Raw genomic sequence first — 13868 nt, 5'->3', positions numbered from 1 at the left:
TAGCCAGCCGTTTAATCATGTTATATCAACATTAAAGAATCAAGTACCAAAAAAAGAAAAATAGTAAAGGGCAGAGTAAAAAATAAAGTTTAAAAAAAGACCAAGTGAGTTCCCAATGTCTCACCTAGTAAAAACACTGCCACATGAAGGGCAGGGTCAGATGAGTTTGAATTGGGCACATTTAAACCAGCGCATTTAATTTATTATCCAAAGTTATACATGAAAGATTTTTCCTCTGTTGCTGGGTTGTTAATCAGACAAATAAGAGCTTTTCTTCATTGCTAAACTTGGTTACACGAAAACAAGTCTTGTTACAGTTGATCCGCACACTGGACGTGCATGTCCATTTGTCCAGTCTGTACAGACAGTATGTACTGGACAGCTGCTCAGTAACTCAAATACAGTGTAACTGGGTGATATAATGGGTGGGAATTCTGACGGCAACTGGGTACAGTTCTTGAAGATGTGGGAGGAACTGTGTGTGACACTGGTTGTGCTCTCTTCTTTGATACAAGATAAATGAAGACATCCAAAAGTTGTAAAATTTTAAAATTGATAATGGATGCGAGAAACGAATCGCCGAATTGAAAGTGTTATATAAGCGGTGCTGGCCCGACTCGCTACCTACACTGTACACAGAAAACGAGACTGAGTCTTTACGAAAGGTTGGACATTGGTAACCTATAAGGAGCAGGTGGGAAAGAAGTTCAGAACAGTATAAGGACCTGTTAATAGCTGTGAACACTATTGCTATCTCCAGTGCTGAGTGTGAGCAAGGCTTTTCACAAATTAATTTCATATGCACGTCAGCACGAGCATAAATGCCTATTTTAATCATTTCTTTGTTACTATTTCTGAATCTGGTCGGCCCACCATTGAAGAAATTCAACCCCATCCCTTCCGTTCATTCATGGCTTGCAAAGGACGCGGAGCATCGGATGACACAGGAAGTAAACAGAGAAAACACAAGTATAGCCAGTTAGATATGGAGATTTTATGGGCTTTTCTGGTGAAGTAGAGCACAAGACTGTATGCAGCACCATTGCCCCTCCACTCTCTCAAGCACTCTGGGATGATACTGAAGTGACAACAAAAGTTTGGTTACAATTTTTCAGTATTGTTCACCAAATGTGGGGCTACATTGTGGCAGTATGTGTGTCCTAATGCACTATGACACTTCAGTTGTGGGTTCACACTAGAATAGAATTTGTTGTTTTTTTATGAATTCCTTAATATTTTAGCCTTTGATTCACTCTTCTTGTTGAAAGTTCAGTTTGCTTCCAAAACCAACTGAATTGAAAATGTTGGGGGGGGGGGGGGACGACAAAATAACCATACAGTTAACTACTTTTATTACATTATTGATCAATTTGACAGGTGTTACTGTTATTTTTTATTAGTATAATATTGCATGAATGTTGTACTTATCATTTATTCTTACTGAACAGAGAATGGTTGTGGAGAATAAAGAGAGGGAAGCGAGGGGGGAAAGGTATGGGAGAGCAGGAAGCGAGGAAGATCTGGGATAATATATATTCTGTAATATAACACTGATGAGATGCAGCTCGACATAGTCAAAGACATGCAAGCAAGCCCAAGCAAAGGTGGATGGGTGTGTAGCTGGAGAATATTTCCAGAGGCTTTGAAATTATTGGCATATTTTTCTTTTTTTTTGGTCCTGCAGTTACTTTTAATTTATGTTTCTGCGCATACTATTACTTTGTGTGTGGTGTGGATTACGTGATTGTAAACTTGTAACAGTTCAGTACTTTTTCAAATAAACGTGTTATTATTTTGAACGTGCAGTTCTTAAGAACGGTATTATTGTCATTTCTTGTGCCTCGTCACCTCTTTCTGTACAAATTAAACACCGAACGTGACTGTGTTTGACGTTATGCCTCCTTGTTGCACTTATTTCTAACCCAGATAGACTGAAGAATCTAATTGTAAGTGTTTAAAGCTGACACCTGTGTGGACAGGGATGAAACATTTCAAGTTCAAATTATAGAGCTGCAACACAGAAAGATATAGGTTTCACCAAGATCCTGTTGACTTCCACTGCAGTGCCATTCCATTCATCCATCAGTGAATTTGTGCCATTTGTGTGTTTGAATGAATTTGTGGTTGCTGATGTGTACAAGTGCTGAAATGCTCAACTGGGTTGGAATCTTGTGACTGCAGACTATGGCAGGTGTGTGAGTTCATGCTCAGACTATTAGTACACAGTGTATAGTTGCCATTTGGGATCACACAATGTCCATTAGAGTAAATGTGATTTGGGGAATATCAATCATCGGCTGTGATGTTCAGATAAGCGTGGGCACTGACTATACCCTCCATGCCGCACCAACAAATGCATGCCCAAAAGATCACTACCAGAGGCTTTGATGGTTGGCTTAAAAGCGTCCTGTGGCTGTCTCCTTGCTCCTATTTTGTACCTTACTAGATTACCCTGAGACTTACAGAAAACACACCTGAAGCCAGTGAAACAGAATGCAAAAGTAGCCTTCAAGCCTTTCTCATTGACAGTGTTTTGCCAGATGTTATAATGTTTTACCCAATATCCCACATGGCATTATCAAAGGAGCTATGGATTTCTCATGGGTCATCTTGAGAATTATATGGGGAATCCTCCATCATGTTCCATGGGATCCCTTGGTGTTTGAGACACAGGAACCTGAAGGATTCGCAGCAAAGGAATATGGGGTACTGCATTATGCTCTTGTTAATGTTTGGTGTCATTGTGCTGAAAAATGGTTATTGTCATGTAAAGCTAAAAAAGATAAGCACTATTTCTACTTGATGTTCTCTCTTCCTGTACATCATTTACTTGTCCAGGATTTGTCCATAACTAGCTTCTGATGGTAGTTAAACAAGTTCCACATGATTTAATTAGGCACGGGGATTTAAGACTTTAATTCAGTCCCCTGTCTGTTGTGGGGGAAATACAGAGGGCAGTGGCTTTATTTTAAAATCCAGTGTGCGAACAGAAGACAAAAAAAAAAGAAAAGCTGTGGAAGAGAGAAATGATTACCAACTGGGGAGAAAGTCGCAATTAATGGGAGTCAAAATATGGTGATAATCTTGATTATGATGATCATTTTTAGTCAACAATTCATCAATAACTTTAAAATGATGTAGTGTCCAACCCCTCTGCGCTGTACTCTGTTGCTCATGTTTTGATTACCAACATATAACTACTTTTTGGCAAAGGCAAGTCAAAAGTTGTACCGAAATATCCTTATAGATGAAGAAATCATGCATTTGTAGCAGAGTTCTGGTTTGGGTTGGCAGTTCCTAAGCAGATCCAACACAGTCTCTTCAGTCACAGATCCTAACCACTCCACAAAAGAGCCAGGCTTACGTTCACAAGCAGTTATGAACCTGGTAAGGATTTTCCTTTGCGTGCATTACTTAAGTTACATTGCAGGGGTCAGCCTTGTACTGACCCTAGTCTGTGCCACACATACCCTCAAAAAGAATATAATTGACACGTTACAGATGTGGGACGTTGGGACGGTGTCTCATTTATACCCAGTATTGTATCTGTCAACAGGCATCCTATCGGAGATAATATTAGATGGGATGCAATGAATTACATTTGCATCTCAGGGTCCTGGCAAGAGGGAAGGAAGTCTGATTGATGATTTATGACCTTATTGCTTATGGAATACCTTTTTTTCTCATGGAAGATGCAGCTATCATCCTCCAAATTTGGGAGTTGTTACATATATGGGTAAAATGTATGATATATGGTTAATTGTTTCATTGGTGGTTGAAACATTCGCCAGAGCTGATTGGCCAGCTGTTTAAACTGCAGGCTGTAAAACTCACATTCTTGCATGTTTTTTATTGTTTGTGTTTTTCAGACTTCATTTTCAGATGACAGTATAAATAAAGTTCAATAGACATACTTGGCTTCCTCTCCCCATTCATTCCCTGTGTAACATATAGTATGGCATTATATACGCAGCATGTAATGTAAGTGTATGTTTCAGGTGGGGACCTTACCTCTAGCACAAAATAGAAAGTAATAGTTTGGTAAAAGTTATAATTATCTGGGAACAGAGCAAAGTATGTTAAAGGTAAAGGGTGTGCAGAAAACATACCTTCGCAAAAAACAAAAAACAAAAAACAAAAACAAAAAAAAACATTACAACATTCAGTCACTAGGTGGCATATGTTCCTATGCAAAATGTCGGTAAAGGGCTCACTCACAGCGCTCCACATGAGCCACAGTCATGCTCAGTTTATTGAATTAAGATGCATTGGTGTTGGTATAACTTCAAGTTTAATCTTAGCAGGGATACACATTTAATTTACCCTCTGCAACAAATTGCAACAGAAAAGTCTAATTTTCTCAAAACAATATTAATGAGCGATTTGTCTCTTTAATGTTGCCTAGCATTTCTTTGTGTTTACAGGATGATTATAAAGTCATAAAGTCGTTGAAACGATGCATTGGCAGTGCCCTTGTAGGACAGGACTAATCTATAGTGCATTAAATAAAATATATAAATTATGTTTATATACTTTTATTTGCTAAATTATGTCTCAAACCTAAAATTCTAGGGAATGCAAAACATTTGGCCATAGCTGTACAGTCCCTTTAAAAAGTATGTGTCCCATCTGTTAGCACACCACTGAACTGCTGGAGAGAACAATGTGTCAGCTGTGTTGTCTGCAAGATCGATCATTAGACCTTGCAACGATAGACAGGCTGATAATGGTGTTAATCCCAGCCAGTAGGCAGCACAGAAAGTCCAGACATAGGTTGCAGGGACATGCACAGAACACATTTATTTCGTACTGGTAGTCAAATGTTGCATATTTAACTCACTCCAAATACACCCACAACTGCACAGCTCTCCACCGCAGATGTAAGATACTCAGCACAGCACAGCCCAGCTGGTGGTGCTAAGGAACCGGCAATGCTACTTATAGGTATAGGATATAGTTAGTGAGTCACCAGAGAAATTCATGGAATGTTTTTATCACATAGACCTCATCAACCCTTATTGGTTAGAAACCTCTTGAATCCCCAGTAGGATTTCTTACCTGGTGTGGTTGTCATGGTTCACCAGAACCCCCATGAGACATCATAAGATACCCATGACAGCTCCATATGGCTTTTCGCTCTGTACCAATTGGTCACCTTAGCAACATGTAATCCTTTATGGGAATTGTAAGCTATTATGGTACAGTACCTGATTCGGCTTATATTTTCAAGGATTGCATCTTTGTATCTGCATTCTTGTGACAAATTGTATATGTTGGATATTTAAAAATAAAAATAATGTGATATTTGTAGAATGTGCTGTATAGAACAGGACAGATGAACCTAACCATTTCTCCACAGGGGTGTTCTCAGTGTAATTTGAGACCTAATTGGTGAGTGGATGAGCATGGCATGAAAATTTTTATTATTCTTATTAGTTTTCCATTTTCTGTTTAAGTTTCTGCTGTTGTGGGGACTGTAAGATGACATCTGAAGATAACTTCTTCAACCTTTGCCCTTTATATGATAATGCTGTATAATGGTTTCCATGACTACCTGTTTTCTGCAGACCTGCTTTGGTGGCAGAAAATTTGATGTTTTTCTTCATTGTGTCTTTATTGTTTTTTTTTTATTTATTTATTTGCAACCGTCTGGGAAGTATCTTCTGGGTGACTGGGCAGAGTAGTTGTATTTTTCTTTGTATTGCTATTTAAACTTGATTTTAATAAAAATGTATACCAACAGGATCAATGCAAAATTGTCATAGAGTTGAAAATGAACACTTTTTTGGATTACAATACCAGTAATGCAGTAATAGATGGGTAAGAAGCATACTGTGTGGAATGCGTATTTGCAGAAACGAGCACTGAAAATCAATGAGCATTCAATTATTGTGTGAACGCCAGACTGCCTTTTTTACCCTGACAATACAATATGGTTGCTAAATGGTAACACTGCATAAAATATTGCAAATGGAAATCTCTTTCATTCGCAAGCATGTATTGCACATATTTTTATTTTTTTTAGTTATTTTTGTGTGCTGTGCGGCCCTTACCCTGCATTGGTTCTGTATAGTAGGCCACCATCTTTCCTATTATGAACTTTCTTTCAGCACAATAGCGTGAAACAGCAGGAGCAAGGCCCAGAGACAAAAAAACAGTGTCCCAGCATTGAACCAGACAGGACCCTAAGGACAGATATCCTCACTGAAAACAATATTTCCAGATTGCCTGGGCCATGGTACAGTACTGAAGGCTAACCACAAAAACAAAATGAATTCAGGGATATGTTCTGCATTCTTTTATGTGTGTTAGTGCTTTCACTTTTGAATCTCCTACCTTCAGGTCACGAACACAATTTCAAAACAGTTCCAGTCATTCCTGCTGGGCAGCTGTATGTACTGTACAGGATTTAACGATTTTGACAGGATGTAAGGTGGGTCTTAGCCAAGGACGGTTTACTTGGCGCCATGACCAGGTGCTGCGACGTTTGGCCTTACCATTGGAAGACAAGCGTAACCTGACCAATAAGTTGCCACCAGTTCTATCAAAGCATTACACAAAAAAAGACAGTATTCCTCCACCCAGGAGAGCAACCGTTAGGAAAAGATGTTAAAACCAAGCCTTGCCAAGGACAACTGGAAGCTGCTAGAGACTGGAAAACGCTGGCAGATGTTGGTCAATGGCTTATTTTTCCACCTGAGATTGCCACCACTAACCTTTGACCAGATATTGTCTTGTGGTCTGGATCAGCAGGCCTTGTTCGTCTGGTTGAGTTAACAGTGCCGTGGGAAGATGCTGTGGATGAGGCATATGAGAGGAAGAAACTTTGGTATGCTCAACTAGCCGCTGAACCGGAACAGCAAGGATGGAGAGTCCGACTTTACCCAGTGGAGGTGGGTTGTCGAGGATTTGTGGCACACTCTACAACCCGGTTTCTCAGAGAAGTCGGATTCAGTGGACAAGAGTTGTGTCGCAAAATGAAGAACTTATCTGAAGCAGCAGAGAGGAGCAGCAACTGGCTGTGGTTGAGGCAGAAAGATTCTGGTTGGGGATCTCAAGCACAATAGATACGCTGATCTAAAGGTAAGTAAGCTGGGCTTAGTTGCATGGGAGACGGAGGGGGGTGATGCTGGGACGCCAGAATCATGTTCAAGACCTCTTGAGATGTTGTAGGCTAGTCGTTGAAACACAGACGATCGAAGGTGGCCACTTGAAGACCCTAGAGATGTATCCTACTTAGCTCAATCCAGATGGTTGTCATACTGATGCACTGGGGACACTGCACTGGGTTGATCCCCGGAGCCTGCATTGCAGCCGTTGTTTGTGCTGATGCACTGGGGAGGCTAAATAAGCTGATCCCTGGAGCCAGCATTACACTTCAGCCATCCACACCGGCCAGAAGGATCTCTACATCATCAGATGAAAGGAAACGCAAATGGATGGAGACGCAGATGGATCACTTAGTTTACTGTAAATCTCAGCGAGAGCCGAGTTCAAATCAGCATGAAGTTTTAACATCTACTCTCATGCAATGGAAATCATTACCAGTAGGAGGCATAGACATATTCCACTGACAGGAACACAATAATATAGCTTGTACCATACTGCTACACCAATTCTTATTTACTGCTGGCAAGTTCTTAATTGCAACAAGCATCTTCACATATATGTGAGTGCACAGCACTGAAGGTGAATGTCTCAGGTGGGGTCCTGCTGCAAAGGATGTGAACTACCTACCAGAGACTTCATTACTATACAAAATGCTCTTAAATGCTTTTGACTCCCCAATCCATCTGAAGATTTTTGTTTTGATCATACATGAATTTAAAAGTTCCATCAGCCTACTGACTGCAGCTGGAGCAGCTTGTTGGTGCGTCGATCCCAAAAAAGGAGTTTCCAAGGAATATGTTAGGTAGCATCTATACCAGCTACAGTCAAAAAAAGACACAGAATAAAGATGGCAGTGGCAGCAGTGGAAAATCATTCTGCGATTAATCTGCCATGTTTATAAAATAAAAAAAACACACACAGCTTTCAAAAATATATCAGAGAGATGCTTAATTTACAATGTGTTTCCTCATTTGACATATGCCTTGAAGCCCAGTATTCCTGATGCAAGCTGTGGGGCTACAATGTCTGTCCCTGCTGGATTCAAACATATACCTTGTTATTTTGCTTTTGCCATGGAACATAAGATTAAAGTGATTGCAGCAACAAAATAATGTCATAAATTTTCATGCCATGCTCATCCACTCACCAATTAGGTCTCAAATGTTTTAGCATTGCAATGAAGAACACTATGCAGTCAGTAAAATGCATGACACTGCTGAGGGGAATTAACCTTGGAAGTAAAGGTGTAATATTTCCTGGAAGGCAAAGCAACTAAAAACTTTCATTTAACTAGTGTAGTAACAGATACTATGATTTACAAATATCGTAGGTTTGCGATAGCATATTGTCTTTTAAAACAGCACATTTTCAGACCTATATAGCAAATGAAAGTGCACAATAAGTAAAAAAAAAAAAAAAAAGGATTTGGTTAGCTACAACCATTATCATAATCATGGCTTTATGTCTAAGAAGGTTTCAATAAGTGAATCTAGTTTAGTTCTACTAGTCCTCTTACTCAACACAATATCATTGAATGTCTGGATGTAGAAGCTATTAGTTGTAGTGTCAGTTCTGCCAGAAGGATTGTCAGTCTTTTGCAGTGCAGCACTGTTTTGGACAATCCCAATCAGCTTGAAACCATAATACCCAAGACCCATCTCCCCCAAAATAAATCAGCCCTGTTTTGTTTTATGCCATTTTTATTTTATTATTGTATACAACACATCTCATTTGTTTTGTATATCTGCAATGGTAATTTTTTAATTCACTATTGAATGGCATATTCCAATAAATATTAGTATCTTTGCTTTGAGGACTGTCACCACCATATCCAAGACAAATTGCAGGTATTACAGGGTTACAATGCAAGTTTAATATATAATACAATATATTTTACAGTAAGTGCAAATAATACTACTAAAATATAATATGAACTAGGATGCAGTAAGTTAAGACTACAACAAGTTATATCTACAATGACATAATAGAAGTGCAGTAGTGCATCAGCTGAGGATACAGTAACATGGGAGGTAGATCAGGAAAGTCCAGTGCATATTAGGAGGGGTAGATCTACAAGTGCAGTCTAAAACAGGGGAGTCTTGAGGAGGTGGCTGAAGACACTGAGAGGTGGAGCAGTCCTGAAGATCTCTGGTAGCTGGTTAGAGGAGCTGGGGAAGAGAAGGAGCGGGCTCGGGAGGATGGAGAGCGGAGGGAAGGCATGACTTTGACAATTTCCAGGTCAACCTGCATTTACAACACCGGACAGCTTGACAGAAGCCTATGATTGGGCTTGGTTGTTCTCCATCCTTAAAAAGATTGAGTTTCTATTGTTGCGCCTGCTTCTCTGGGGTGAAGGTTGATTATAAAAATGTGTTGATGCCACTACAAAAGTAATCATGTGCCAGCAGGTAAAAAGGTCTGTTTATGTTACCAATGTAGCTTTTCTAGATTAAAATGCTAAAATAGCATGCAAGACAATATTATCTTTTGGTTATAAGCTCCCCCCCCCCCCCCCCCCCCCCCCCCCCCTTTTTTTTTTGGTTTTGTTTTGTTACTAAACATTTTTACTGCAGTTTTGGTTTGCTATGCTGTGTGCTATATCTCTGGGCTTTACAATGCAATCTACACTTTGATTTTAATATGGTACACTTTTAAAAGGAAAGCTAGATGTTAGCAAAACATGCTGTATTCCAACATTGAAACGTCTGATCTTTGTATATAATTTTACATGATTAGAAGCTGTACCACATACAAACAAGTAGATCATTAAAAAACATTTTGAAAACAGACATTTCAGAGCTGAACCACTTTTCACAATTAATTTTCTTATCTTTTATTACCACTAGCAAATTTCACAGGCCTCCTTTTTATGTTGAAGAACATTATGTTCTTTCCTTGTATTTGGAAGATTCAGATATTTAAAAGACAGCATTGTAAAAGTTGTTGATGTTTCCTGGTACCTAATTACTTAGGTACCAGGATACTTATAAGCAAACCAAAAGGTTCAGCAATAAAAATATTTTATATATATATATATATATATATATATATATATATATATATATATATATATATATATATATATATATATATATATATATATTATATATACAAAATAATATTTCACAGATTTTAATGGAACAGTGGATAATTACATGTTTATATAGGTCAATGTGCTTGTAATGTCCCTTATTAACTGAGCAGAGATCCAAAGCAGTAACAGATGGATGGATAATTTATTTTTCTCCATAAAGAAATACTTTTCGTAGCATAAGTTACCTTAATGTTTCTAATGGCAAGCTCATGGTCGTGGTCTTATGGTTGGAATAAACCAGGGGGTGATTTACAATTAGTGAATTATTCACATGTGCATTTCGAATTTTTTCCATAAAAGCTGTATTATTGATATAAAGCAAAAACACGTGTGACAGGGGAAGTTTCCCCAGAACTTTGTACAGCACGTATCTGCACAAGAAATGCTGCGCACTATAGAAATGGACTACGTTTGTCAGACAAACGGTAAAATACTCTATCCACTACAGAATATAATACTCCAGATGTGTTTGTGCACGGTAATTGAGCATGGTAATTTCTGTAATACCACCCACATATTTTGTGTTTGTAGTTTATGCAGAATCTCATTGGTTCCCAGTTACAATTGTGCTGGCTGAATGATATACACTGCTGTCCCTTTCAGAGTTTCTAAACCTGGTCTTGAATACCCTAAAAGCTTCAAGCAACCATGTATACCATCTAGAAACAACTGCATTTGAAATCACCCACCGCTCAGTGCAGCACAAGAGAGTTTCCACGCTACGTCATAGCGTAGGCACCCCGGTGAATGGAGAGGTGCGGCCGTGCCTATTAGCATTACGTACACACAGCAGCGCCGGGAGACGCAGAGCCAGAGTCAGAAGCAGACAGAGCAACGCAAAAGGAGAAATAAAACCTTGAACAACTAATCTTTTATATCATTGTGCGTGGATTTCGACAGGTAAAAAAAACCCGACTTGAAGCATGAGCGAGGAGCAAACGTTGACGTTACCTTGCGAGAACCGTTGTGGTGAGTAGTGCAGTGCAGTGCAACGTTTGGGGTTAAATGACCTCACAGTAAGTACATCATTACCTCGCAGGTAAATATCAGCTGATCTGACTGACAGCGAAATACAAGAAAATGCCACAGTGTGCGATGTTCCGTTATTTGCTTTTTGTTTCCTACTGTCTTTCTCGGGAGTTTCCCTTTCTCATTCTATCTGTCAATGACTGTGCTCACAAATATACCTTTGTTTGCATGCTTTTTGTTGAGTCGTATTAAAATGTTTGGCATTACAGTAGTGTGTTGCAGTGCACTGCGGTGTAAATAATGACCATTTTGACAGCCTGTTGCCTGTTTGTTTCTCACCCTGTTTCCGTGATGATGATTTTAAATTGTTATTTTTTTGTGCTCGGGAATAGTAAGGGTCAGTTTTTTGACATGAATCGGGAAATGCCAGTTGAAAAAAAATCTGAATGTCCGGCAACAGTTAATCATGACGTGTTGTTTTTTCGATTGTATTATTGTTTTTCTTATATATAAGCAAAATAATGAATGTAATGTAGATCTTGGCTACATGATATTAACAATGCAATATAACTACTACTAAGAATATTATAATAACTAACAGTGTTTGCATATACAATGGACATGTAAAACAGCGGTCAGTATTATTATTCATCATGGTCTTGACTTGGGCTGCTTTGTATGTGTTTCGGCATACAGATAACGTTCATTACTTAAATTATCTAGCCATGCAATGCCAAATATTATAGATTAAAATATAGATTATTTATAAAAACCTAATTTGTAAGGTTTACATTTCATTTAATTAACAATCTGTTCTTCATGTTATTGAATTAGTGCAGTATAGTAATTGGAATTTATTTTGTGAGGTTTCAGTAATAGGAAATCCGTATTACATAAGCGTTTATAAATAACGGTTATTATAGTACTAAGTGATCCGACTACTACTGTGTGTGAAATTTGTACATTCCCCTTGCTCCTGTTGTGTGTGGTGAAAATCAGGCACTGAGCAGGAGATTGGTTTAAACCCTGATGCAGCTCCTGAGCGGCCACCCATGGAGACTGCCTAAGTGTCATGACCTGCTCAGTCAGGCACAGGGGACCTTATGGCATCCCGACCCATTCAGCCTGTAGCTCTGGGTCTGGCGCCTGAACGGCTGCATTGAGCCATCTGGGTCTGTCCAATAGAGTCATTTACACCCTGCAAAATTGCAGTCTGACAGGGAGCTGCAGCTCTATATGCTCTGCCCAGTGCGGGCCTTGTCGTGCTATGTTAACAGGATAAAAAGTTGGAGGCAGTCCGGACGTCTGCTCTGGGACCAAGTCCCATGGTCAAGCCCTGTGAAGGCAGAGGCTGTCCAAATGGATAGCAGACTCATGTAAGACTGCCTATTAGCTGGCCAACTTGCCCCCTCCAGAAAAGCTCACTGCCCATTCCTCCAGGGGCATGGCAACTTCGTGGGGTTTTATTCCAGGGTGCACCTATCAAGGACATATGCAATGCAGCAGTGTGGGCTACACCCCATACCTTCAGTAGGTTCTACAGACTTAGGTTGTGGATCCACAAAACTCTAGCTTTGAAACTAGAGTATTAAGGGTGGCTTCTGGGTCTACCCATAGAAACAGACATAAAGGTGGGCTTGTCCCTCAACTTTTTAGCCCTGGTTACTGGGGTTCTGTATGGTACCGCACCAGGTAGCCTTCGGCTTAGTCTTGTAGCATTCCAGTCAATCTACAGTATTCCCTTGCAATGGCTTTGGTACACACTATAGTACACAGAACGTTAGGTTATTATCATAACCCTGGTTCCCTGAAATACAGATGTAACCATTAACCTTCAAGGTCACTGCGTCCAGGATTGCAGCATGCTTGAAGGAAAAATGATGCTGGTATCTGTGCATACAGACTTCTTATGCCCTCGGGGTGCGGGCATGACTGCGTCACTGGCGCTAATGCACAGCTTTGGTATAATCTGTTCATTTTTGGGGTCCTTAGGAGATAAACACCTATACGGTAATGGTTACATTTCTATTTTGGGGAACCAGGGTTATAATAATAACCTAATGTTTTATTTGTACATTGAACTTGAGGTAACATTTAAAAGTTAATGCATGTTTCTCGCATGCAACTTTTAGGCTACTCCCCCTTGATCAGTGCTGCCAGACTGGCATTTTTCCAGCCAAGTTTGGCTTGTTTTGAAAGCAGCTAGTGGGTAAATGTTATCTTTGGTGGTTTGATTATTTTTTGGTTTTTGTGTCATGCATGTTTTTTGCCTATTCCTTTCGATTTATGAGGTCATCATAAATCAGGTCATCATTATTTTTTATTTGTCACCAATTTAAGAACAGCATTAGTACAATTAGAGTAGTTTTTGCTTTTATATGTATTTTGAACACTATCTGCTGACAGTTCTGGATAATTTAATGTTACACTACATTAATACATTCATCATTGAGGAAAAAACAAGCAAAGCAGATACATTAAATAAATAGTTTAGAACACTTACATGTGTTTTTGTATTTAAAATAAATGTGTAGCACTTATTTATGCTTTTGTAATATATGTTAAATCTTAAATGCAAGTGCGTTTTTTGGCTGACTACTTCCAGAATTTGGTGGGGTGTCTCTGCACTAACCGATATACAAAGCAGCTTTAAACCCTTGTCTAACCCATGTCGTAGGATGCACTTTTGCTGTCT

The 13868-nt window shown here is 39.2% G+C and overlaps 1 protein-coding gene across 1 annotated transcript in view; it reads left to right on the top strand.

Moving 5' to 3' along the window:
- The first annotated feature begins 10881 nt into the window (after positions 1–10881).
- Positions 10882–13868, top strand: part of LOC121313467 (dystrobrevin alpha-like) — a 106307-nt gene continuing 103320 nt past the window's right edge. Inside the window, exon 1 of the mRNA XM_041246044.1 lies at positions 10882–11173. The gene's annotated coding sequence lies outside the window, so the exon portion shown is untranslated. The remainder of the gene's footprint in view (positions 11174–13868) is intronic.

This window comes from Polyodon spathula, chromosome 3 (genome assembly GCF_017654505.1).
Source record: "Polyodon spathula isolate WHYD16114869_AA chromosome 3, ASM1765450v1, whole genome shotgun sequence".
In the NCBI taxonomy this organism is placed as follows: Eukaryota; Metazoa; Chordata; class Actinopteri; order Acipenseriformes; family Polyodontidae; genus Polyodon; species Polyodon spathula.
This window is presented reverse-complemented; position numbering and strand designations above follow the sequence as displayed.